Source organism: Camelus dromedarius, chromosome 12 (genome assembly GCF_036321535.1).
Source record: "Camelus dromedarius isolate mCamDro1 chromosome 12, mCamDro1.pat, whole genome shotgun sequence".
Taxonomy (NCBI): domain Eukaryota; kingdom Metazoa; phylum Chordata; class Mammalia; order Artiodactyla; family Camelidae; genus Camelus; species Camelus dromedarius.
In genome coordinates, this window is record NC_087447.1 from 42,710,494 (window position 1) to 42,737,047 (window position 26,554).

General features: G+C 38.7%; 1 long non-coding RNA gene across 1 annotated transcript in view; it reads left to right on the forward strand.

The window, feature by feature from the left end:
• LOC135322667 (uncharacterized) overlaps positions 1 to 25,714 on the forward strand; it is a 39,516-nt gene extending 13,802 nt beyond the window's left edge. The window contains exons 3-4 of the long non-coding RNA XR_010383402.1: positions 6,231 to 6,364; positions 25,222 to 25,714. This is a non-coding gene — a long non-coding RNA (uncharacterized LOC135322667). The remainder of the gene's footprint in view (positions 1 to 6,230; positions 6,365 to 25,221) is intronic.
• The last annotated feature ends 840 nt before the right edge of the window (positions 25,715 to 26,554 follow it).

Below are 26,554 nucleotides of genomic sequence, written 5' to 3' on the forward strand. Positions count from 1 at the left end.
GCATGCATCAGTACCTCATTCCTCTTTCTGGCCAAATAATATTCTATTGTATGAATACACTACGTTTTGTTTATCCATTCATCTGTCAATGGACAGTTGGGTTGTTTCCACATTTTGATTACTGTGAATAGTGCTGCTGTGACCACTCACGCACAGGTATTAATTTGAACATCCGTTTTCCATCTTTGGGGTATTTACCGAGGAATGGAATGGCTGGGTCATTGATAATTCTGTGTTTGACTTTTTGAAGAGTGGCCAAAATGTTTTCTATCCAATCTACCTTTTTAGCCTGTGTTACTCTAAGTCAGATGGGAGTAGTTGTCTGTAAGGCTACTATCTCACTTCCACAGCTCAGGCAGTTCCTTTGGTTTTGAATTATCTCCCCTTTCCTATTTTTGAAATAGAAGTTCTATCAATCATTCAAGGTTCAGTTCCAACCCTCTTTCCCTCAATTCTCAGTAAGAATCTCTACTGGTTCTGCAGATTCCTTTATTTCCTCCTCTTTATCTCTTTTATGCCATTTATTTTATTCTGACAAGTTGTTTATATATACCTTCCTCACTAGATTTTAAGTTTTCTTATACTGCTTATTTGTCTTTAATTCCCCATGATCAAAATCAGTTTTTTGCAGATATTTAATAAATGCTTGTTGAATGGATAAAGAAATGAATAAATAGTTACAGATACATAATTATTTTTTCTAATTTACTATATGTTCTTTTTGGCAAGTAATATGGAAAATGACTAGATGATATTACATTCTTACAATTCTTAAAATTTTTTTTTATTATTATTTTTTATTTGGGCGAGGGAAGATATTAGGTTTATTTATTTATTTTAATGGAGGTACTGGGAATTGAACGCAGGACCTCCTGCCTGCTAAACAGGTGCTCTACCCCTGAGCTATACTCCCCTCCCCTATTCTTACAGTTCTTATTTCAAAGATGCTTATTGGCCAAAATTCAGTGAACTTAATGACAAAGGTAAATCATTCTTTAATCTAGAGATATTTGCTTAGACCTAAGGCTGATACCATTGGAAGAAAGACTGATAACTAGTATTTCAAATCAGTAAATTTTTAGACTTTAATATCTCCCACTCAAAAATTATCTTCAAGTCCCTGAGAGAAGGAAAAAGGACCATTGAGCAAGACAGACGAGTGAGGAGACCTTCCAGGTTTAGTGAGTCTTTCTGAGCCTGTTCTTGTCTCTTATGCATTTAAAGAGCATCAGTCCCATCTTATTCTCTCTCAGGTGCAGCCTGCCAACATTATCAATCAAGCTATCCTAATACTTTCTTTAAATAAACACTAAATAGCCTGGTATTTTGCTTAAAACCCCAAACAATATCACAGAACAAAGAAAGAAATGAACCTAGGTCCAACTGAACCTTTTTGTAAGCTGATTGTAGAAAAAGAGCCTTGATTTTATGTGCTATATCTTTCACGTACTTTGGAAGGCGGTAAATAGATTTATTTATTTAACGAGGTACGGGGTATTGAACTGGGGACCTCTTACATGCTAAGCAGGCACTGTACCACTGAGCTATACCCTTCCCTGGAAGAGGAGACTGAAAGGTACTATATGGTATTCAGGCCAGGAAATAGATTCTACTATGATAAAGGGGATAAGTGAAGTAGTTCAGTTCCATTATCCCTTGAATACTTTAACAAACTAATAACTTATTTATAGTTTTATGTTAGAATCCCAATTAAAACACTTAAGAAAGTAATAATCACTGAAGTCCAAATGAATGGGATTTACTATCTTGACAAAATTAATTTATATCTTAAAGGATAGGTTCTTAAGATCTTTATTAATAACCCTGTAACTTAAGTTGATTATATCTACTAGGAGTACTAAGTTAATTTCCCCCGTTAAATTCTGTGTAGATATAAATAAAATCTTTACTTTATCTCAACAGAAAATTTTCAGCTTGTGAGGGAAAAAATATCTACTGTCTTTGTGTATGTATATGTCAGAAATTTCCTGCAGATTTTCATTGTCAGTCAGTCAACAGAAAGAACTATTCTTTGGAGGGGTTGTTTTGAGAAAAACAAAAATCATGAAGTTATTTACAAACACATGGTATTTTCACTTCATATAATATCTTGCTTGATGCTTTTTGGGAAGCCTATATGAATGTGTGGTAGTAGAGGGGTTTCTTCTAAGGGAAAACCCCTATGTAGAATTGACAAAGTAGAATCTTAGAATTAATTTAACCTGGTGTTCCTTAACCTTGGAGATTCTAATTCAGCAGATATGGGACTGGGGCCAGAATCTGTATTTCTCACAAGCTTCTTATATGATTCTGGAGGGTTAGGAGATTTAGGAATTAGTGATCTAGTACATACTGATTGCAGAAACTGGTCAAGAGGATTCATACTACTGACTTAGTTACCTCTGTGTGAATGTAAGCCCCATTTGCCTTTTGAGGGGCTTGGAAAAGAGGAAAGTAGGAAATCAAAGGAAGTGACAAGGTCATCCCTTTGCACTCCTGATAGCTATTTCTGAGGTATGCTGGGCCCCTGGAGATGACAGTTCAGAGGTTGTTTTATGTCAAAACTGGCCTAAAGTCTTAAAGCTTATGGAAAAACTTCAAGTGTGAATATGGGGTGCTTTAGAAATGAGGTTCTACTCAAATTTAGGGAGAAGAGAAAGCAGGATTGGATTAAATAGTACTTGTTGAGGTTGTGGATTAGCAATTAATAATTGTTTTCTTTAAAATATGTTTTAGCATGATTTCTGTCTTTAGCATTTAAGTTAAGCTGTTTCAACAAAACATACTATTTTAGCTAAAAATAAAAAATTTTAAAAAGGAAATGATATGTAAAAAAGCATGGCCTAGAAAACTTAGTCATCTGGGCCAACCATATTTCCCAGTTGCCTGCCTTAGAAAAACTGGATTATTTGGGTCATGTAGCATAAATAAGCCCCCATTACCCCTTTAATGACCACATAGTATTATAGGCAGAGTACCTAGGAGGAAATAACTGCTTCATGAGTACTAGACCTGCAGACCTGAAAGACTTCCTTGAAAATCTTAACCCCTTTGTTCCTCAAAGGAAAAAAAAAAAATGCCAAAGCAAAATCTGTGAACCAGAAAACCCAAACTACTCACCATTCTCAAGTGCAGTATTTAAAATAGCAAAAGGAAGTAAAGCCCATCTCTGTGATTTCAAGTGCTATTTTGGTATTTAGCAAAATAGTTGAATTATAAGTCCCTCAAAGTTAAAATATTAAACAGACCCCTAGCTATAAGATGTGTTGCCAGGCATCTGTATGGAATATACCATGTAATCAGAGTGTATTGTACTTCTCCACACAAAGAGAACCAAAGCTACTGCTTCTAAAGATTAGGAAACTTTCATTAGACTGACAGAAGACAGTACAGAGGAAATGGCTTGGGGGCGGAGCAGATGTATGAGAGAGGATGAAAGGAGCAGCATTCATACTATCCAAATTAGAGCCAGGATGTTTATGCTCCAGTCTTGTCTTGGCTCTGTGTTGAGGGGACTGAATAATGGGGACATGGGAAAGTGTATCTCTGAATCCCTAAATTAGGCACGAAATATACCACTTTCCTCCTATACGCGCTTCTTTATTTGCAGCAGTCTCTGCACATTTCTGAATATATATTGTGATTAAAGTCCAAAGCCAGCTAATGCTGATTACCCCTTCCTCCTTTTTTGTTGCTAGTATCCTTCCTAAAGCTGTTATTTCATTCTGTTGTTTACAAGTCACATACCTCTGCAGGATTGTAACCTTGTGGGGAGTGTTTTTATTTATCTTTCATTTATTTAAACAGCATGTATTTTTCGTGCACCTATTTCATGCTGGGCACTGTGCTAGACACATAGGATGTAGTTTTTAGCAAGAGAGACCTAATCCTCCTCATAGAGCTTGTCTCTCCCTTAGCACTTTATACATAGTTGGCTTTGTCTGTCAGGTGCTGTGGACATTAAGTTAATGCAAATCACTAACTTAGCACCATTTAAAATAGCATTAAAAACATTTCAGATGTCAGTGTCTCTGATAAATCTTTGGTTAGCATTAGGTGGAGTTTAGACTCAAGAAATATTTAGAAAAGTTTGAAGGACGTTAGTTTTCTTTCTGAAAGAGTAGGTCTAATTAAGGTTTTTCTGAGGAATTAAAAAAAGTTCCACGCATAATTTGCAAAGCATTGGCAAATAAGAACAACCGTTTGTATCTCATTATTGCCCTCTTACTTTGCTTTAGCACATGTAAGAGGGAGCAGCAACTGCTGCCAGAGATGAAAAGTTACTGTCCTGGGTCTGAAAGGAGAAAATCTTTTTTAAAAAAATTAATGTATTTATTATTGTATTTATTATTTTTTTTCAGGGGGAGGTAATTAGGTTTTATTATTTATTTTTAGAGTGGGTACTGGAGATTGAACCCAGGACCTCATGCTTGCTAAGCGTGCACTCTACCATTTGATCTATACCCTCCCCACCAGTGGAGAAAATCTTGATGCTTTCTGTTGAGTTGACTTTCTTTACAGGTATCACTCATAAGAAAAACAAAACTTTAATAGAAGTTTTAATAGTTTTGGAAGCGGGAAACTTAAGAACCTCCATACAGAGCTTGGGAGCTGCAGGTGGCATTTGCCTGGAGCATTGTTAAATTTTGTAGCTTGTGTTCTCTGAGGATTCTTCTGCATGACTTCTCTACCATAATTTGAGGTTGGAGAAGGTGGGAGAAGGCTCAGTCCACCCAAATGGCCTAAGTCTCCTGAAGGGTTCAAGCATGTCAGTGAACTAGAATAGAAACTCACTTAGCTTTAGAGTTTGGGGTAAAACTTGTTTTGATTTGCCTAGTTTCAAGTTGTTTCCTGTGTTTTCCAGAGAAAAATGGAAATCTTGGGTTTTCCTAATGTAGAATAAATTCACTGTACCAAAGATTGACATTTTTCACACACATACAACTATGTCACAATGTATGGAAGGCCTTTTGCTAGAAAGGCCAAACATACCCTTTAGCACCAATATTACTGAGATAATGAGTTAATACTTGTAACTCATGTTAGTATCATTTTTTTGGCAAAGGAACAATAGAATATCAGTTTGGTTCTTGCCACTATTTCTGTTCGATCATGAACAAGTTGAATTATTTCCAAGATGTGTCTTAAACTCTCCATTATTTTTGGTGCTTGCCCTGCAGCTGAGTAATACTTCTTTAGGTTATGTGAGGATTGACTTGACTTGGGCTTTGAAACAAGTCCTGGCCTTAGAGTCTGTTTATGGTCATTCATACATGTTTGTTCCTTCAAAATGTAGCTAGGTTTGTAAAAGTCAATTTTGTGCATTTCAACATCAAGTTCTATTTATAGTGATTTATGAGATGAGAAATTGGGTTACATGGCTTCCTAACATCCCACCAAGTATGTATGGGTTTGGATTTTAAATGATTTGCATTATTCTTTTTCAAGTGGGTTGTCATACTAGGTTAACAATTTCTTTCAGAATTCCTTTAATAAATCACAGATTCTCAATGCTAGTATTCCATTGCTTATTTTTTAATAACACCCTTTTCTAGTTTTTGGCTTTGCAAGCTAATGGAGTATTTGAAACAAATTCTCAGAACGTCCTTAGAACTTTCGGTTCATACAAGGCGCCTAGAAAGCCCTGGTGCTTTGAGAGTTCTGCTGCTGCTGCTGCAATACCAAATGTGGCTCCTTTCAGTGTGCCTTCTTGGGTTTTGCAGGGTTCCCCCACCCTAGGGCTAGGAGAACCAAAAGAGCTCATGGGTTAGTTTGAAGGCAGGCAGGCTGTACAGGCAGCTTTTCCCAGATTCTCCCAGCTCCGTCTTTTCATGCATACCAGTAGGGCCGCTTTTTTCCTCCAGTGATTGAAACCATCTGGACTGCAGGGGGGTCACGTGTGTAAGAGAAAATGACATAAAGTTTCAGACCCCCTTGTGCTTTGCTCCAGACCCAGACAATCCTCGATCGGATGGTGCCGAGGTGAGGGCCTGTCCAGTTTGAGGACCAGCTCCTCATCCTGCCCCCTACCCCCATCTTCCCATCCCCCCCCCCCCCCCCCCCCCCGCTTTGCGCACTCTTAGCGCGGGTTTTCTGGTTCCCTCCAGAGCCTCGGAGCACAGCCCTCCTCCGGGCTCCAGCAGCCCACCCTCTCTGTCTCGGGTGGAGGCACACCTCTTCCACGCCCCCTCCTCTCAAATCTGTGCTCCCTCCCTTCTCTCTCCTTCCAGCCCGGCCGCAGCCCCGGGCGCGGATGCCCGCCCGACGACCGCCCTCTCTACCGGAGCGGCTCCTCCTCCGGTCTGCGCGGCTCCAGGCAAGCCTCCATCCGTGCGAGCGCCCAGCCTGGCTGGGGAGCGCAGAGGTAAGTGCGTCCGGGCCCCCGCCCCGGCTTTCCCTGCCCGTCTTCCCGCCGAGAGGTTGCTTGCATGCCCGGTGCCTTGCTCCTGGCCGGGTGGCGGGCTGGAGGGGCGCCGGTTCCGGCTCTGCCCCTGCCGCGCCCTGCCCCGCCGCTGCAGTCCTACCCCTTTTCCCGCTATTCACCATTCCTAGCCCCCGGCCGTGTTCCAGCTCTGTGAGTATTTGCGTCCAGGCGGCCAGACTCTCGGGGGCCTCTGACGGAGCAGAGGAGCTGGGCTGGTGGGGGCTGCCCTCCGGGCGGTCGTGGCGAGCTCTACTTTCCGGCTCCGCTGGGGCTGCGCGGTTGGGGGTGGGGAACATGGAGACTAGGGTCTGGGGAAGTGCAGAGCCTTGGAGTTAGGAGAGGAGCCCGGAGCCCAGGCGGTCCTGGGAGTGAGCTCCGTGCCAGCCCCTGGATGCGCCCAGGCTCCTCCGCAGCACTTACCTGTCGCTGTGGTGGTTTGTGTGCGGGCTCCTTCAAGAACACACACACACACACACACACACACCTCAAACAAAGGAAAATTAACTTTGTAGTCTATCACTTAAACAAATTAAACTATGTTTATGATTACCTTTCCTTTTTTGCCCTTCTTCTGAAGTGCGCTAAGTATTAAAGGTGTATTTTTAAGTGACCCAAGACTAAAAGAACACACTTTAGCCAACGTTTATGCTACCTTATTAAAGAATTTAGTAGATTGTAGAATTCAAGAGACTGAACATTTTCAAGTGTTTCTAAAGAGGAGATTATTGCATTTTCTTGGGATCTTTACGAGAGCGTGGTTTATAATTACTTGAACAAGAGTAAAACAACCGCACTAAGTGAGAGAGTTTGTATTAATGCTGCCTTAGTCCAGCTCTTGCTTTTATCCTCATGCAGGTGTTTCTGCTGCTTGGACAGCAGGGTCTTGGGAACGGTGGAGAGGTCATTAGCCCATCTCCAGGACTGTTTTGAGCTATCTCTTATGTGCACATGCTTCAGCTGGATAGGGCCACAGGATTAAAACCCAACTGACTGTATTACTGTTTTCTTTTTGCTCCAAGTAATATTTTCAGAAGGTGAATCCCTTCACTGATGAGATTTTTTAGAAATAGAGGTTTCTAAAGAGTCAGAAATAGTCTAGGTTCCAGAAAGCTAATTAGAGGTAGAGACCAAATTGCTCATAGTCTGTCTCCCATGGTGAGTTGAGGCCATCACAAAGCAAGAGCTCAGAAAAGAGCCTGTTGAATGCATGGAGTGAAGTAAAGGCTTCCTGGACTCTGCTGACTTGGCTGAGAGTTCCTCTGTGACTACATAGATTAAGGCTTTATTTTCATTTACCCAATAAGTATTACCCTTGGAAAAACTCACAAAGATATGGGGAAAATTTGCTTGAGTGTATATGGGAAGAGGTATTATCCCCTAATTGGGCCAGAAGGGCAACCGTTTTTGGTAGACAACCCCAAGGCAACTGTATCTTCAAAGTATTTTTTTATTGAACACTTAAATTGTGATTGGCTTGATAATTGATAAAAAATTTTGCTATCAGGTTTGTGGACTTGTTGGGGGACGAGGAGTGACACATTAGAGAAGAATAAAAATTTCAGATCCATTGGCTTAGAATATTAGAATTATAATTACAGACACTCAGAGGAGAAAATGATTACGAGCCAGAGTAGCTTCATGGAAGGGAAAGGATTTCAATTAGGCCTTGAAGCAAAGTGTGGTTCTGAAATTAGTGGAAAGGTGCTGGGGAGAATTTTCAAGAGAAGAGAGTAGACCATTTGATTGGAGCTAGCGAGGAAAGTAATACTTACTGAACATCTACTCTGCACCACATGCCATATTCTTGCTTTCATCCTCTAGTGCTGTGAAGTAGGTATTGCTGTTCTTGTTCTATAGAGAGGGGATTTTTATTTTAGAGAGAGATGATCAAAAAGATAAGTGATGTGTTCAGGATCACACAAGTAGTAAGTGGTAGAGCTGGGATTCCAGCTCCCTGTGGTCTGACTCTAAAGCTGGTGTTTCCACTGCTGCCGTCCACAATGGGCAGTGGCAGGTTCAGTGGATGCAGACTGGTCAGCTTGAATTCTGGCTCGGGAGCTAGAATTTTATCCTCTAACACTGTCTAGCTTTTAACGAGTTTTGAGAAAAGAAGTAAAGGGCAAAGCAGTGTTTTTAGAAGATTAATGTGTATAGGAATGTGACACACTCACCAAAGATAACATGCAAAATGTAGTTCTTAATTAGCAGGTTACAAAAAGTGAATGTAGCCAGGGTATCTGGGTGTGTAAATTCCTGCCCCTTTTCCCATACTCTTCTGTGGCTTCTTTCACTGGGTGAGAACTGGTTGCACAGACCCCAGGCTGCCCCCACCCCCCTGGCATCTCAGAGAAGAGCTGTGTCCAGGCAAGTGAACGTTGACCTGGAATGTCTTTGTGGACCAGTGCGGCTGCTGGTTTGTCCTTTCTGTTCCCCACAAGTTTACAGTGCTTTGGCAAAAAGTTTTTTCTTTCTTGACTACCCTTGAAATTACAGCATTTCAGGATCAATGTTGTAATTTGTTTAAGAGCCTTTCCTAAGTGGCAAAGTTGAGCTGCCAAACTCAGGCTTCTGCCCTAAAGGTCTTGTTTGAGTTGAGATGCCCTTTTCCCCCAACATTCCCTTGTTTCTTAAAAATGGTGAATTTTAAAACTTGGTATTAGCAAGGTAAAAATAAATTAAGATTACCTTTCTTGTTAATAAGACCAATTAAGAGATATACATTTATTTCACTTTTTGTTCTGGAGGAGCAATAGGATGCATTTGGAGGATTACTGTGTGGAATTAAGAAGGGATAGGAAAGCCAGGAGTTAGAGATGTGCAAAGCTCTTTCTACCCAGCCACATTTCTTACCAGTTAATTGTATTATTCGTATGTACAGCCAGGGAGTTTACAGGGCCATTGAATACCCAAGTTTATAGCCATGCCCTATGATTCTCTGCAGATAATGGGCTCAGGAAGGGCAGCAGTGGGTGGAGCCATTTTGCTAGAATTGTCTCCCACTTTGAATACAATCTAGATTTCTTGCTCTTCCTTGTGCACCCTCTAAGCCTTTTCCTCTGGATGTGTCAGTGCTCTGAAGACTTGGTTTTTGGACCAAGGAATATCAGGTAACAGGAGGTTACACAAAAAAGGGCAGCTGACAGAAAATCAAGTTAGTCAGCTAGAGATGTTTTCTTTTAATTAATGTTAGAGTCAGCCATTATTTTTTTGTAAAATTACAAAAAAAAAATGCAAAGCCAAAATTTGTTCTCAGTTCTTCAAACCCATTTTTACATTTAAGAGTCTCTAACTGGAGAGCTTGCCCTATTGAATGAGGCTTTGGTATGTGAAATTCTCACCAGCACCTCTAAATGTGTCAGGATATGACTCAGTTTGGATTTTGGACCCCTGAGGAATGTGACCTTTCAGTGTAGGGGATTTAGAGTCTAAAGATACGGGTTAAGATTTCAGCTTTGCCATTTATTTAGAAGTGTCTGGAATTTGATGTCTGAGGGATCTCTTAGCTCATTATCTAGTTCTAGATCAGGGTGATTCCCCAGGACCAACCGAAGTTCATGCCCTGATTAGTCCTATGGTTTCTTCTCCCATTTTGTATATCACCTGAAAGCCTTTTGTTTTATTTGGAGCCTGTGGTTATAGATGAGAAAGGAAAGCCATCTAGGATTTTCTGTAGAGAATGTCACATCTTACTGTTAGTTGACTGGTGATCCTTTGGTATGGATTTCTGTGAGAATGCTCTTGAGGTTAGTTTTAAGAGTTGGGGTCTCAAAAAGAGTCTTTGGCAGTTCTCTTGTTTAAATGTTAGAGATACTTGGTTGCATTTTTGGCTCATTGCTCACATATTTGTTAATGTTTTTATGTTTGGTAAGTGTCATTTCTGTAATTTATTAAAGGAATGATTTAGATTTACGAAGATTGCTAAAAGCTTAAAAAAATAAGACTGGAATATCCTTTCGATATTCAGATGTAATCTCCTAGTATAGTAGGCCCATTTGACTACTTTAACCCATTCCACCTCCACATATCCTTAAATCTTTCTCAAGAGAGTTGATCTTTCTCAAGAGACTTCACAAGCTCTCCAGGAAATGTTTTTTGAGCTTTCCAGACCGATGATCACAGATTATCTCCTTGTAGTTAGCCTAAGTTTTCTTTTAGTGTTTCTTTCTTTTAAAATTACAGATTGTCCCTTCTGTACCCATCTCTGGCTAAACAAGCTGAGCTTTCTCTGTTTTAATTTAAGCCTTGTTTTTAAGGCCTATGATTATACTTGTTTTGTGTGTTGTTTTACTCAGGAAGTCAATATTAGATATGTTGGCAATTAGAGCTTTCAGATTGAAGGAGCCTTTGGAAATAAAATGTGCTTTTTTCTCCCCTATCAGCATGAGTAATTGTGGAACATATGTAAACTTTGGAGATGATCTTTAAAAAAAAATTATCACTGAAGAATTTTGCCCAAGTCCTTTAAGGACTTAAAAAGAATCCAGCCTTTCTTTGCAAGATTACACTAAAAGTAACAGACTGGCCCAATTAAGGCCTTTCTAGAAGTGTGGGAATCATTTGTTTAAACCCAAGCAAAAATGATAGAAATATTCTGATTGACCCTTTATTAATAGCATAGGAAAGAAAACCCTTTTTACGGACCAATTGAGGGCCATAGTGATTAGAATATGCTGAGAATCTATCAGTGTTCTGGAAACTACTTTGAGTGGTCAGATGTAAGTGTTGGTGGCTTTTGGTCTTTCTTTGATGTGAAGTTGGCATCTTGGGTGTTAATTTAGCTAAAGGCAAGTTTGAATATAGATGTTTGTGGATTTCTTCTTCTCCCATTCTTCCCTTTCCCGAAGGCTGCCTAGAGTGGAGGAGAAATAGCCTCTAATCAAGGAGTCCATGTCTTGGGGCGTTTTGTCAGACGCTGGCCTTCAAGGAAACACGCTGTATTGCTGTCATTCATACGCTCTTTCTGGGGTTCCACATTATTGAATATCCGCTATGGAAAAAGCACTGGCTAGTGCTTTCAAGCATCTGTTTGTTATCTTACTGCTTTTCTTCAGTGGACATGCATAATATTAGGTGTTTGATGAATCAATGAGTGAGTAGAGTTAAGAAACTAGAGGAGAAGTAATTTGGGGATACCTCCTGATTGGAGTACTGCTATGGGGAAGTGGCTATTTATACATCACTCTGGCTTCTGCTCTAGGTGCTGAGATGACCCCTGGTAAGAAGGCTCAACATGTGGGCATATATTTTCTAGTGAGTGAATGGGGCCTGGTCAGTTATTTTTGCTATTAGTCACGTTAGATTATATTTACTGTTGCCAGGAATCCCAGTTAGTGCAATACCCCTTGCTTTAGAAAGTGTCCTGTGGTTAGTAGTAAGGATTGCCTGGATATGTTTTCCCTGGAAGTCTGGTCTTGCCACTTGAGCCAGGGATGAATTTTAGGTAGTTAGACCCCAAGGGTTTCTGCACAAACCAGAGTGATCCTGACACTGGGATCCAAAGGGAATGGAATTTCTCCTGAAATTTTGTACTAGTATCAGAGGGGAATCAAAGCTTTTTGCTTCCCAGTGAACATTAGAATCCATACACAGAGAACTAGGGATGAGGAAAACTAGCTTAAAGATGAACGTTTAGTGCTGCAAAGGGTTAGGAAGAACATGGACAACTGGGATTTAAGGTCAGAATTTCATTTGAGTCCTTAATGGCCATTTAATCAGAGATATCAGCTGTGAGGGTTTTGTTTTGCTGTTTTTCCTCCACATCTGTGTTTTGACGGGTCACTGACTTGAATTAGAATAGAATTTAGGACCAAAGTGTTTATACAGAAAGTGATAGCAGAGTCATGGGAGATGGGCAGAGGCTACTTTCTGTCTTATTTTAGATGGACCAATTTTAAAACCCCCATAAGTAGCTCAGAGGTCCAAATTACTTAGCAATAGCTTTGCTGAAAGATATTCGTAAAACAACATTTAGCAGCCTTTTGTCTGTTCCAGGTTTAGATATGAGCGAGAAAGCCAATTTGGGAGCAGTTTCATGTGCTCAGCTCTGCCCACATTCAAGTCGCCTACCTAATTCCCATGTCCTCGTCACTGTTTCTGGTTCCTGGGGGGCCAGGGACAGATCTCAGGGTCTGAGGCTCACACTTGGTTGAAGCCACATCAAGAGCTGGCCCTGGTAGGTCAGCATTATTTTCTGTGGTTATCACCAGGGCTGGGAGTGTGGGGAGGATAAGTGGGTGGGACAGGGAAGAAAAACAGAAGGGCGTACACTTCTGTGGAAATTGAGTAAAGAAATAAACTCTTAGAACTCCTTTTTTACCCTCACCGACTTGCATCTTTGTTCTGTTAGAAACTCTTACCACTTGAGGTCATTTTATAAGTCCTCACAGTAACTTGCTGAAGGCTGTGACTCGTACGTTGGTGGGAGGAGCCCTCCTGGATGATTCTCTAGATATATATTTGGCTTATGCCCATTTTCTTTCCCTCTTTTTCTCCTAAGTTTTGATGCTGCTGTTTTTCCCTAGGTGTTTTTTTTTTTTTTAAAGGAATATTTTGGCTTCAGTGTCCAGATTTTTTTTTAGGGCTATGGGACTGGGGAGGAGGGGAGCTGTGTATGACATTGTCAGATATGAAAGGCTTTTACACCTAGACAAGTCTCCAGGAAAGAAGAGACAGAAAAGTTTATACACAAAGCATAAGAATTTGAAGTCAGAAGGGAAAACAGCCTGGCAGGTGCTTTGGCCATTTTAACTATCTCTGACAGGATGGGCCTGATGGATGATAGGATGAGATATCATCCACATCATTCCTGGAAGAAGAAGATGATGTGGTTTTTTGTTTGTTTGTTTGTTTGTTTTTTGTGGGGTTTTCTTGCCTTAAGAGAAAGTATAGTACACTGACTTAACAATTTTTAATTTACATGACATATCCACAAGTGAGTTGCGAACACCCTAGTATGTGTCTAACTCTATGCCAAGCATGGTGGTGAATATACAAGTTTGTGGAAAAAAAACAAGCACAACCCCAAAACCCTAAACTTAGAACATATAATTGTTGCCTAAAGAACTATTTAAAGTATTAAGTTAGGAAGCTGTAAATTGTGAGTCACATACAGGGGGCTTGGGGCTCCAGACAAGGCTTAGGACATGCAGGCTTATGGAAAAGCCTTGGGTTGAATGGAGACCTTGGGATGTTGGAGTGCCCCAGGCTCAGGCTTCAGCCCCCTTTTCTTCTCTATCTGCACCTTTCTTTGACCATCCCATGGCTTTAAAGTACTAGCGTTCATGGAGTGTTTACTTTGTGCTAGACTGTTCTAAAGGCTCTATGTGTGTTAGTACCTACTGAATAGTCTGAAGATTAAACTATTATCCTCACTAAAAGTTGTAGAAACTGAGGTACAGAGAAGTGAACTTCCTTGAGATCACACAGCTCATAAACTGAAGAGTCAAGATGTGAACTTAGTTGGAGACTAGATGCCAAGCTTTTAACTGGTTTCTTTTTGGCCTTATAACTGGTCCTGACTCCTCTACCCCGTCCCTTCTCCACATAGCAAACAAAGTATTGTGTTCATCCCCTACTTTAGCCCTCGTGAGGAATCCCAACCATCACACTTAGAGAATTCAATTTACTACGAAGTCCTTATGTGCTCTAACCCCTTGCCCTCCACCTGCTCTCCTTCTTCCTCCCCAACTCTTCTGTCTCAGAACGTTGGTACCTGGGATGCTTTTCTTGAATATTGCTAGTTTATACCTTCACTTCATTCAGGTGTCGGCTCAGATGCACCTCCTTGGGGAGGCTTTCTCTGACCATCCTATGTATATGACTCTTAGTCAGTCTTTAATCTTTGCTTTGTTTTTCTCTCTAAAGTTACATTACATATTTTTGTGTTTTTCCTGTCTGCTTTTACAAAAATAAACAGACTCCATGAGGTTAGGGAGTTGGTCCATCTGTTTACTGGTATCTTTACTTTTTAGAACAGGACATGGAAAGTTTTCTTTAAATATTTGTTAAATGAATAAATGATGTCATATGCATTCATGTTCATGTTTAACATGACTACTTGGATAAAAATAGTGGAGAGGAAGGGGATAAGCAGGTGATATATACAGGTCTGAGTCTTACTTGGTTTTGTATTTATTACCAAGGCTTTGCCGTAATATCTGGCCAAGAAAATGCTCAGAAAACCTTAGTTGAATGAATGCACTGTTTGATTTGTTTTGCATTCCAGACATAGGAGTTCAGAGAAGGGGGAGAGTGGTGTGCAGTGGAGTGCTTGGAGAAGATTCATGGAGGACTTGTGCACTTTGGAAGAGAGGTGGATTTGGTTGGTCATATAGGAATTGTAGCGTAATTTTTTTTTAATCTGGAAGGACTATTAAGACGATCTGGTTCAATCTTTTTGTTTATAGATGGGGAAACAGCCCAGTGAGGCAAAGGACTTGTCCAAATGCACACAAATAGTTTATGTCAAAATCATGTCTGGAAACAGGTATTTTGATTCCTAGGTCAGTTCTCTTTCCTCTATGTAATGATATTGGCTTGTGTGGGATAGAAATTGGGAAGGAAATTAGGCCATCGTAATTGAATCAGAGATTCATGTGAGAGATTTATGTGAGAGATCCATGGGAGATATAGTAAGCTGGATAAGGTGAAGACCAGTTCCTGGAGGATCTTGAATGTTATCTTGAAGACTTTAAATTCAGAATGACAGAGAGGATGTGAAAATGCTTTATATCTTGTTCTGTCTTTTCTTTCCAGTGAAGGTGAGATAGTATAGAAAATGGATTGGAATTGGGGAAGAATCTGGAGTCTTGGAGGAGTTAGGAAGACCCAATCTAGGTCTTAAGGTAGTTTTAGGCCTAGTAGCATTTCAATTTGTTTTTTGTTTTTGGAAGTTTGTGATGGTTTTTGAAGATGACATGTAATTCTTTGGAAAGATGTGTTTACTCAGTTTGGGAATAAGAAGCCTAGAGAACTGGTATTTTACCTTAATTCTGTATGTGGTTGTAATTGACATTTTAGTATCTAAATGATAATTTCTCTTAAGGAAGCCAGGACAGCTTAGGAAAGTAGGGAAAGAAGATAATATGATACTTGTTTGAAGATAGTGACGAAGGGTAGGGGGCCCGGAAGGGGCAGATGGACAGTGAATGGGAGCAGCTTCCCAGAGAGGGCCTGGACCTCTCTGTCAGAGGAGCTGTATTGTGGCTGAGGAGTCAGGCATCCAGGGACCCCAACCTTGCACTATTTTTTTTTTAGGACACAGGAGGCCAATGGAAGTAAGACCAGCCTCGTAGGCCCACGGATGCTTTGGGTGGCTGGGTTGTGCTAAAGCCCAGGCTCGTTCATGTAGTCCACACAGATTTTCAACCAGAGCTGATGAGATTGGTACAGTCCTTACCAGGCCAGTGAATTGGCACAGGATATGATACTTTAAAAGTTCTTTCCATCCTCAGGAATCTTTCCATCTCTAAGGAAAAACTTTAAAAGTCAGCAATAAAGTGAGAACACAGACCTTCAAAAAATATCTCATACTGGATCTGAGAGTTCGGGTTGCAGAAAAAAATCCTGGAGCATTCAACATTTAACAAATATTTATTGAGCAGAACCTGTTAAACACCAGATACTGTGCTGAGTATTAGAGCTTTAATCTTTTGATCATGTTGCATCAAATGTTTCTAATATGGAATATTAACGTTTGGTTCTATTTTGCATTAAGTCTTTAATTGCTCAAGGTTATATAGCTTGGTCCATAAACCCTCAGTTCAGGCTATTCACTTACGCTTGCACTCAGTTGTTGAATGTTTGCTGTGTAACAGGCAATATCCTGAATGCTGAGGCAGTTTTGAAGAAAAGTAAGAATTGGTGAGGATCCTCAACTGGTTGACTGGAATTTGCCAGGAGGCAGCTTCCAGTTTGCTGGGATTCCTGGCCAAAAGGAGAGAGTTGTCAGCAGTAGTGTGTCCCCCCTTAGTTGTTCCGCCCACACTGGGCCCTCCTCCCGCCCCCTGCCCTCTGTCCCCACCTTGTCTTTGAATTTAAGAGAAATGAAAATTAGCTTCTTTGCTTTAAGTTTGGGAAGTTCCATTGAGGACAGCACTTCCTGATGAAACCTTTAAGTTTGAACTCTTTCCAGGAGAATTTCCCCTGCCTGCGTAATCCCAAAGAAGGGCCTTCTCCATGGTGTCTTTCCTCCTTCCTCTGAAAGTTGCTTTGCCTGCAGTGCGGATACAGGGTAGGCGGTGTTCGGTATTTCTCAGGCTCTTCTGCCTGCGTGGTTGGCTCTTTAGGGATGCTGGGAGGGGCATGGTGTCTTGTTTTCTTAGAACGAATGACACAAATGAGAGGGAGGCAATCATGCTTAATCTTCCCATCATTTGGAAAGGCAGCTGCTCAGAACAAAAGGAGACAGATGCTGAAGAGTATTTTATTGAGCTTTTGGATTGCCGTCCGGAGTGAGGTAGTTTTCTCATCCTTTGCTTGTTATCTGGAGCCAGCTTGTAATTGTCTGAGATTTGCTCTGCTTTCTTTGTGTCTGTGGGCTCCTTTAATAGAAAACTACAAAATACGAAATTATCTTTATCTTCAACTTTAAATTGGTTCTTTAAAAAATATAATATGTGCATTGTAGTACATTTTAAAAAAATTAAAAGCTTCACTTTCCCAACACCCTACAGATCATGACTGTTAATATCTTAGTGCACCCTCTTTTATCTAGATCTTTCTCTAAGCATAATCTGTGTACACATTCGTATTCTTTTTTTTAACCAAAACAAGATCATAGTATACATAGGGTATTTCATTCTATCTTATTATTTAATTATCTCCACTTTTCCTGTTCAGTAAATTTTTATTTTAACTAATACGCAGCCATATCTTCAGATTTCCTCATTGACCCCTGAGTATCCTATCGTATTTCCATACCAACATCGAACTTTTAACCACACACTATATCTGGTTGTTATGTCCCTTGAACTGTTTTTTATCTAATTCAGTCAGTCCCTTTTGTACAATACTATCTTGTTGAAGAATTATCCTTAATAGGTTTCTTTGATTGAGTGCCGACTCTGTGACCTGTGTGTTTCTAAGGGGTACAAATGTCATCTCATTTACCCCTTGCAACAACATTAAGAAGCATGTTTTATTATTCCTTTTTTTTGCTTGCTCTCTTCCTGTGGGATCTCAGCTATTCCCAGGGCTTCAGCTATTTCCTTTATGTTAGAGATTACGTCACCTCTATCTCAGTGGTCATCTTAAGAGCATGCACTCCTGAGCCACATCTCCTGGGTTCAAATCCTTTTTCCACCACTTCCTATATCTGACCCTGGATAAGTCACTTAACTTCTCTGTGCCTCCGTTTCCTCATCTGTAAAATGGGGTTATAGTAGTGACTACCTCGTAAGGTTTTTGTGAAGTTAAATGAATTGATATATGTAAAGTGCTTAGAAGATAACTTGGCATATAGTCAGTGTGTATAATGATTGCTGTTGGACAATGGGATGATACACAGACACCTCAGACTTTCCATTTCAGTACTTACCTCTGGAAAGCTGCTCTTTCTTCTCCTGTATTCACCAGCTCCTTTACAGAGTCATCTCTGACTTCTCTTCCTCCCTCAGTAATCACACTCATAATCTTGTCAGTTCCATTTCCCAGGTTGTCCTTACTCCCTTACTGCCTCCAACCCATTTAAAGTCTTGACCGTCTCTTTTCTGGAGTTCAGCTTTAGTTCTCAGAATGCACGTATCCCGGTGTGTTCTTCAGTCTTCCCAGCTGCTCCCAAGAGTGCGTGTTCTGAAATACTGTTCAGTTACCATACTTCCTTGCTAAAAGCTCCTTCCTTTCTATGAGGAGTAACATACAACAAAGTGTACAAATATTAAGCATATAGCTTAATGGATTTTCACTTTTTATCTTAATTTTTTAATTGCAGTATAGTTGATTTACAATGTTGTGTTTCTGGTGTACAGCATAGTGATTCAGTTATATGTATGTGTGTGTGTGTCTGTATATATATATATATATATATATATATATATATTCTTTTTCATATAGGTTATTACAAGCTATTGAATATAGTTCCCTGTGCTATACAGTAGGACCTCATTGTTTATGTTTTGTGTGTAGTAGTTTGTATCTGCTAATCCCAAACTCCTAAAGATTTTCACATTTGTGTTTGCCCATGTAACTACCGCTCAGATCAACATATAGAACATTTCCAGTGCCCCAGAAGGTTGCCTTATGTCTCTGTATCCTTACCCCTAACCACTCTTCTGTTACCATTTGTTTTGCCTTTTCTTGATTTTCATATAAATGAATCCCAAAAGCTCTTTATTGAATCTTCTTTGACAGGATAACTGCAAACTCATTTAACATGCATGACATTAAAAATCTGTCATCTGGCTTTTCTTCAAGTCATGGAGAAATGACACATGGCCTCCCGTTCTTGCCATGCTGAACTGGCATGTAGTTTACCAACACAGGCTCTTGTTCCCTTTCATTTTTTTGCATGTGATAGTCTCTTGGCCCTCTGACTTCATTCTCTGGCAAATTCATTCTTCAAATCTCAGCTCCAGGCAGAATCCAGCCCTTGTCTGCGCTCTGGAGCCATGATTATTATAGGTATTACTTACTTACACGTCTTTCTGCCCTACTCATCTCTTTCAAGAGCCCATGGATGGGACATTTCTCCACTAATTAGTTCTCTGAGTTTTATACAAGAAATTCATATTCTTTCTAGAAAAATTAGAAAACAGAGACCAAAAAATCACCCACAATCCCACTATACAGAGATGACCATTGTTTGCATACATACCAAAGTCTGTAGCAACACAAAAAAAATACACTTAGAAAATACTAAATATTTATCCACTTTAATCTGTTATTTACATTTAGCTTTTTCCCTGGTTTTTTTTTTTTTCTATTTTAAGAACACTGTGATGAACATCTTTATGCCTATATTTCAGTGCAGTTCCCTGATTTTTTGGGGAGGATACAGTCATAGAAGTAAAATGGGTAGATGGAGGAGATAAACATTTTCAAGAGCTTTTGATATGTTTAGCCAAATTGATCTCCAGAGAGTCTTAAGGTGCATACACTTCTGCTGGGGTGAGTAAGTGCCTGTTTTCAGCTAGCCTGTGAAGCTAAAAACAATGAAAATAATATTTGCAAATCTAATAAGATAAAAATGGTGTTGCATTGTTTTAATTTGTATTTCTTTGATTGCTGCTGAGGTTGAATATTTTCTCATGTGTTTAATGCCATTTAATTTATATTTCTTTTGTGATTTATATGTTCATGATTTTTATATTTTATTTTTACTGATTTTACCAATTCTTTTAATATTAAGGATATAAACGCACACACATAAACATACATATTTCCCTCAGTTTAACTTTTAACTTTATTGCTTTTCACATGCAAATGTTTAAATAATTTAATGTAGTGCAATTTATTAGTCTTTTAACAGAAATTTTTGCCTGTAGAGTCATTCTTAGAAAGATTTTCCCTCAGCAAGATTAGATAAATATCCAGTATATATTCTTCTACCTCTTCTATGAGGTCATTTTTTTGCATTTACATCTTTACTCAATCTGGAATTTATTCTGTTAGGAAGTAATAATAATATCTAGTATTTTGAGTGCTTATTATATGCCAGGTACTAATGCTAGGCACAAGCTTTACATGTTGTGACTAATTTAATACTTTCAACAAATGTATGGTGTAGGCACTGTTACCTTCCCAGTCAGTATCATTGTGAATTGACTTGCTGAAGGTTGCCGGCTAGTAAGTGGCAAAGACAGAATTTGCCTTCAGGTACTTGAACCCAGGAGCCAGTGCTCTTTAACTACTCTGCTGACTTTATTTTTTTCCCAAGGAATCGTCCTAATGTTGTTTGTTAAGGAGTCCATTCTTTACTGTTTTGAAAATGCCAATTTTAATCGTACTCTAAATTTAGGTATATACTTAGGTGTGTTTCTATACTTTTTTACCATTTAGCTGTCTCTGCTGGTGATAATGCCATACTGTTTTAATTTGTGTATCTTAAAGACTATATTCTCCTCATCTTTGCATCCCCCACAGCCTAGCACTGAGCTTATACATGTTTAATAAAAATTTGCAGAAAGGTGTAATCTTTGGAGGATCATGAATAGAATTCAGAGGGTCTGCAGCTTGGATAGGAAGAGTTACATCATCATTTTCACTGACCTCTGACTTAAATTTAGTATTTCTTTTAATTATGCATATAGACAAGAAAGCACAGTAATAATAGTACTACCTGTGACTTTGTCAGTAATAAAAATCATAGCTATTTGCTGGGGTGAACCCTAGGTTAAGAATCCTTGCTTTACTGTGTTTCTTTCTTGGGGCCATTTTATCTTGTGTCTAATACCAGAGCAGAGCTTGCAACTTAATAGATGCCCAGTAAATATGTTAATTAAAAAAACTTTAAAATTTCCCATAAATTCTTATCCAGCTTCAGATATTATCAACATTTTGCCACTTTTGTTTTATTTCTTTTATAATTTCTGGAATATTAAGTTATTTTACCCAATAATACTTCAGAAAGCATGTCTAACTAATAAGGACTTAAAAAAATATATAACCACTCATTTACCACATTTAACAAAATTAGCAATTATTCCTTAATGTCATCTGTTACCCAGGCTGTATTCACATGTCCTCAGTTGTTTCAAAGATGCCTTTTACTTAAATTGGATGTTTGCATTGGGATCTGCACAGTGCCCACACTTTGCATTTACTTGATATGTCTCAGCTAAAAATGTTAATGACATTGTATAAATTACCTGTTAATTTATCTTTATGTTCTGATACTGCTCTTTCCCTCCTTCACTGTTGCTTCTTTTGTTATATTTTTACTAACGATTTATTCTTGACAGTTGTTCTTTCCTTATTTAACATTTTATTTATCTTTTTAATAAGAAATGATTGATTTTGGTTATTTGATTTTTTTTTTAACTTAAACATTTAAGTCTCTAAATGAGTTATTTGAACTGTATTTTGGAATGAGGTGTGTGATGGGTAAATTTCTTAATTTCTTTTCTTTTTTTTCAGGGAGTCTTCTCACCTTGTTAAATAATTTGATATAAAATACTTTCTCCAGAGTTTTTTTTGTGTGTATATCTGTGCTTTAATTGTAGCTTTTGCGAAGTTGGAAGAAATTCAGATTTGGGTCTTCTCTATATGCAGAGTCTTTTCTTTTCTTTATACTTAAAAAGTATGAGAATGTCATAATGTTAGTTCCTGGTGGTGATTTTGTTTAGGATTATGTAAATCTTTTGTTTTTGGACCAGATTCTTCTATCATTTCTGGACAGTATGCTTCTATTAGACTTCTAATTACATATTTGAGGCCATTTGTTCAAAGATGTCTGTTATTTGCAGGGTGGTTCTCTGAGCTGCCTCCCTTCTCATGATTGTCATCTTGTGCATTCATTGAATCTCTATTTCTTTCATGAAAATTTTTTTCTGTGTTTTTTTTTCTGATTACCTTTTTCTGTAGCGTGACTTCTATTTTTATTGCATTTATCTATTCATTGATTTAGTATGGACCTTATGCTTTTTACTATTTATTTTACAACCTGTACTTACATAGTCATTATGGTAGTCTGTCATACTCTGAGACTCAGTATTAGCCATTCTGTAAATTTGATTGATTGATACATTATTTACTGTGAGGAAGGCATTCAATTAAAGGGATTGGCTTTGTTCTTTTTTACAAGTTTTTTTTTCCTTTGACTACTTATGTCTTTCTCCCTATTTATTCATTCCTCTAAGTTTTCTTGTTGATCCTCCTTTCATAGTTTCAGCCAATTTTTCTGTATTGTATTTATTGAGATTTATGAGAAGCCCTTTTTAATGAGATCTCATTTCAGGCTCATTATAAAGATTAAGAAATTGAGCCATATTTTATTTTGTGATGATGAGTTTAATTAATGGTCACTTAATTACAAACCCCCCAACTTTGAAAATGACTTTGTATAAGAGAAATGAAATTCTAAATTCCCGTTTCATGTTCGTTAAGATTAACTTGAAGTAGGAGCCCTCCCAGCATTATGCTAAGTGAATTAAGTCAGACAGAGAAAGACAAATACTGTAAGATATCACTTACATGTGGAATCTAAAAAGATACAACAAACTTGTGAATATAACAGAAAAGAAACAGACTCACAAATGTAGAAAAGGAACTAAAGGTTACCAGTGGTGAGAGGGAAGGGGGAGGGGCAAGATGGAGGTGGAGGATTAAGAGGTACAAACTATCAGGTGTAAAATAAGCTACAAGGATGTGCTGTACAACATGGGGAATACAGCCAATATTTTATGATAACTATAAATGGAATATAACCTTTAAAAATTGTGAATCACTATATTGTATACCTGTAACATGTAATATTGTATATCAACTATACTTTGATTAAAAAAATATTATAAAATAAATACATTAAAAAAAAAAAAAGTAGAGCCCTCCCATCAAAGGAGAAAATTTTCTATAGGACATGGCTTGTAACCGAGAGACACACATTTGGTCATGTGTCTGGAAAGCTGGCCAACTGGTACTACAGCCCCCAGGTCTGTGAATACAGTTGTACTCAAGATGTCCCCTTTCTCAGTCACTCCTCTCACTTTACAAAAAGAATACACAGCATTACTCATCCTGAATCTTGCTTCTTATGTGCTTGGTGTGTGAAACTTCCTAGTTGGCAAGCAAAGGAACAATTAGAAATACACTTAAGAAAGTGAATGACTCTGAGTAACAAATCCCTTCCAAATCAGATGGCTTTCAGTTTTTTGCTTTCAACAAAATTGAAAGAATTGTCAGTTGGTAAATCATTAAAAATAATTTTTAATAATTGATCTGTGTAATTTTGGCATTTAGCTCAGAAGGCGTGCAAAGATTGACGTTTTACTATGACAAAATTTCTTTCATTCCTATCTGGTTATTTGTGTGAACAAAGTTTCTTGGCACTTGCAACTATAAAAATGGAAAACTAATGCATTTCCAGTAAAATTTTACTTTTTATATTTAATAATATAAATTTGTGATATGTTTTGATCAAGTGCATGTTAATAATAAAGGTAATGAAAGCCCAATCCAGAAGAAAAGAATTTTTTTTAACATTTAGAGCTTACTGTCATAGGAGAATTTAAAAACATACATATAAATTTATGTACAATAGTTATATTGCAGGGAAGTATCATAGGTTGATCAGTAAAATATTTTAAAGCATAAATATTAGGATAAAAGTCTGAAGAGGAAGTAAGAATGATAAATGTACAAGGAGGAAAAAGAATGGTATAAAATTTCATGGTTATTTTAAATAAATAATGGTGGATTTCAAATCACTGTAGTATTTAGATTTCATTGGATTCATTTGGATTCATTTAAGAGAGCAATGTAATAGTTTTCTTTTTGAAATGTCGGTATCCATAAAGTGCCAATATTTATAATATGCCAGAAAGTATATCTTTATTATTATCTATCATGCAAAAATATAAATGTTAGTTTAAATATCTGGAAGGAATACTTACTTTGTAAAATTTACTTCAGGATATGTGATAAATGAACATTTACAACAGAGTAGGATACAGAGGAAAGACAAGAATAATAAGGAAAAGAGGCAAAGGAAGCCCCCTGGTCAAGAAGGCAGCCAGAGGTGGGCGCGGAGTCTTGGGGGACTGTTGGAACTGGCCGGCAGAATAAAGGTGGGAGGGCATTCCAGGAAGACGCAGCCAACTAGGCAGAAGGCCTGGAGGTGTAAAAGACCTGGAAAAGTTGTGGGGAGATGGCAGGAGTGGCATGAGCAAGATGACCACGTAGAGCCAGCCCGACAGGACCCTGCAGTGGGTTGGAAGGGAGAGGCGATGGGGGTCGAGGTCTGAGCAGGGAGCTCCTGCCGAGGGCCCGGCCTGAGGTAGTGAGAACAAGAGCGATCCATTAATGGCGCTTCCTTCCCAGTGACTGTTCTACCAGCTAGTAATCTGTTCGTGTGTAGATGTAGAGATTCTAACTTACATTCTGCTAGGGGAGAAAAATGAGGCCCATCCGGGGTCCATTCCTCTTACAGGTTTTGTACCTTAGTGGTGATAGGCAGACTGAGATGAGTGCCAGGGTCCAGCGGTTCTCTCCATACATTGGCCACATGCTTGGTTGAGGCCCTCAGCTTGTCATTAGGAGGGTGACTACAGTTTTGGAACTAAAACTTGAGATCCTTGAGCCAATAAACAGTTTTTTTTTTCCTGATTTGTGAATTTGTTTACATGAAAAACTTTTACAAAATTCTGCAAATTAAATCAAACTTAAAATTTACATTTACTAAATAACTCTTGTTATAAAGAATTCAACTGTATAAAATTCTGTGGTCCCAGAAAAGGTAGCATGTAAAGTCACTTGTGTCTGACCCATCTGGTACTGAGAATTCTTTTGCTTTCATGTTGGGAGAGGCTTCCATTAATAGGAATCAGACTGGGAGTGCTATAAAATGAGACTGTATGTAGTCCTGAAAAAATTGATTACGCATTTCTAGTTTTGTTTGTTTGGGTTTTTTTTTTTTTTCTTATTTAGAACATTTGTTCAGCAAAGTACTAGAGACTTGATTCAATGTTTACTTAAAGCAGATTGAACAAACTCCAAAAGGAAACCATCAAAGGGTTGATTTGATACTACCCAGAAACACGAGGTGGTGAGATGAGTGGTTTTTCCACATTTTAATATTTTCCAGGATGACACTGAAAGCCCTGCCCTTAGAAAACCCTCAGCCACCTAATAATTCATTCTTCTAGGCTCTTGAGAAGAAGTGGGAGACTTATACCATTAAAAAATGCCGTGGGCCTTCCTAGGAGAGCCTGGGAAGGAACTGAGGACAGCTGTGGGAATGTACCCAGCAAGGCAAGGTAAGGAAAGCCGTGTGACTTTGAGTTCATGTGGGATAATGTTATACTTGGCTTCATTATTGCCAGCTCTCTGCTTTCAAAAAAGTGTCTGAAAAGCCTAGCTCTTGGGGGATGGTAGGAGGGCATGCTGTCAAGGAAGAACTGAGTCAGTGCAAGAGACCTGCTCCGTGTGGGTCATTGCTTGATACTTTCATAAATTCCGCTGATTGTCTCAAAGAGGACGAAATCATGACTCGGAGAAATCAAAGAACTTTCCCAAGATCCCAAATTTGAACCTAGGTTCATTTGATTCCAAAGCCCTTTCTACTACATTGTGATGCTTCCTTGTGCTGAAATCTTGGAAGATGAATGATATTCTGGATTGAATTAGGGAACTCATGATGTCCAGCTAATGCTCAGTACGCTTTGTTTGGAGGCGTTTGAGGAGAAGAGTAGTGCTGGCAAGGAGAGAGGTATTGAGCGGAAGATACTAGGAATTCTTCAGACTGTCTGTTTCATGCAAAGGGATTTTGTGTTGTGTGGCATCTAGTCCTTGGTGGTGGTTTGAAAGAAATGGTTCCTGAATTCATTTGCTACCAGTTATCTCTGGGGAGGAAAATGAGAAAAGACTAGCACACTATAGGATATTGGATTTCATAAAACACAGTTTCTGTTTGTTGATTTGTTTTTTTTTTTTTTTTTGAGACCAACATAGAATTCCTATATTTTAAAATTTTTCCCAGGAAAAGGGACCAAGGGTAAACAAAAACCCCAAGCATATCATCCCATCATGTAAGAAAGGGCATTGGGAAAACGGAATAATAAATAAACTAAAAACAAGTAAATAAAATAGGATAATGGGACAGCTTTCCAAGAAAGCACCTTATTCTCATCTTTTTCAAAATTAGGTTAGATTTAAAATATTTTGAATCAAGAAAAGTTACAGCATAAAATGTATTGATGTGTTTGTCATTTTGGGAATTTTTATTTGATAGTGCGCCATTAGGAGAAGCTTGGCTGTCCAGCTTGCTTCACATTTTATTTTATGACAGTGACTGTTGATAGTCCATTTCAACAGGTATGTTGATGAAAACAGTATCAAGAGTTAATGTAATTCACTCAGTATGGGATATTCTGGTGAATGGAGAGAAGAGGGTGAGAACAGTTGTCAGGCTTTCAGTTCTGTGGCCAGGCTGAGAAGAGAGCAGAAGTCATAGTGCTAGTGTCTGACTGGCGGAGCCTC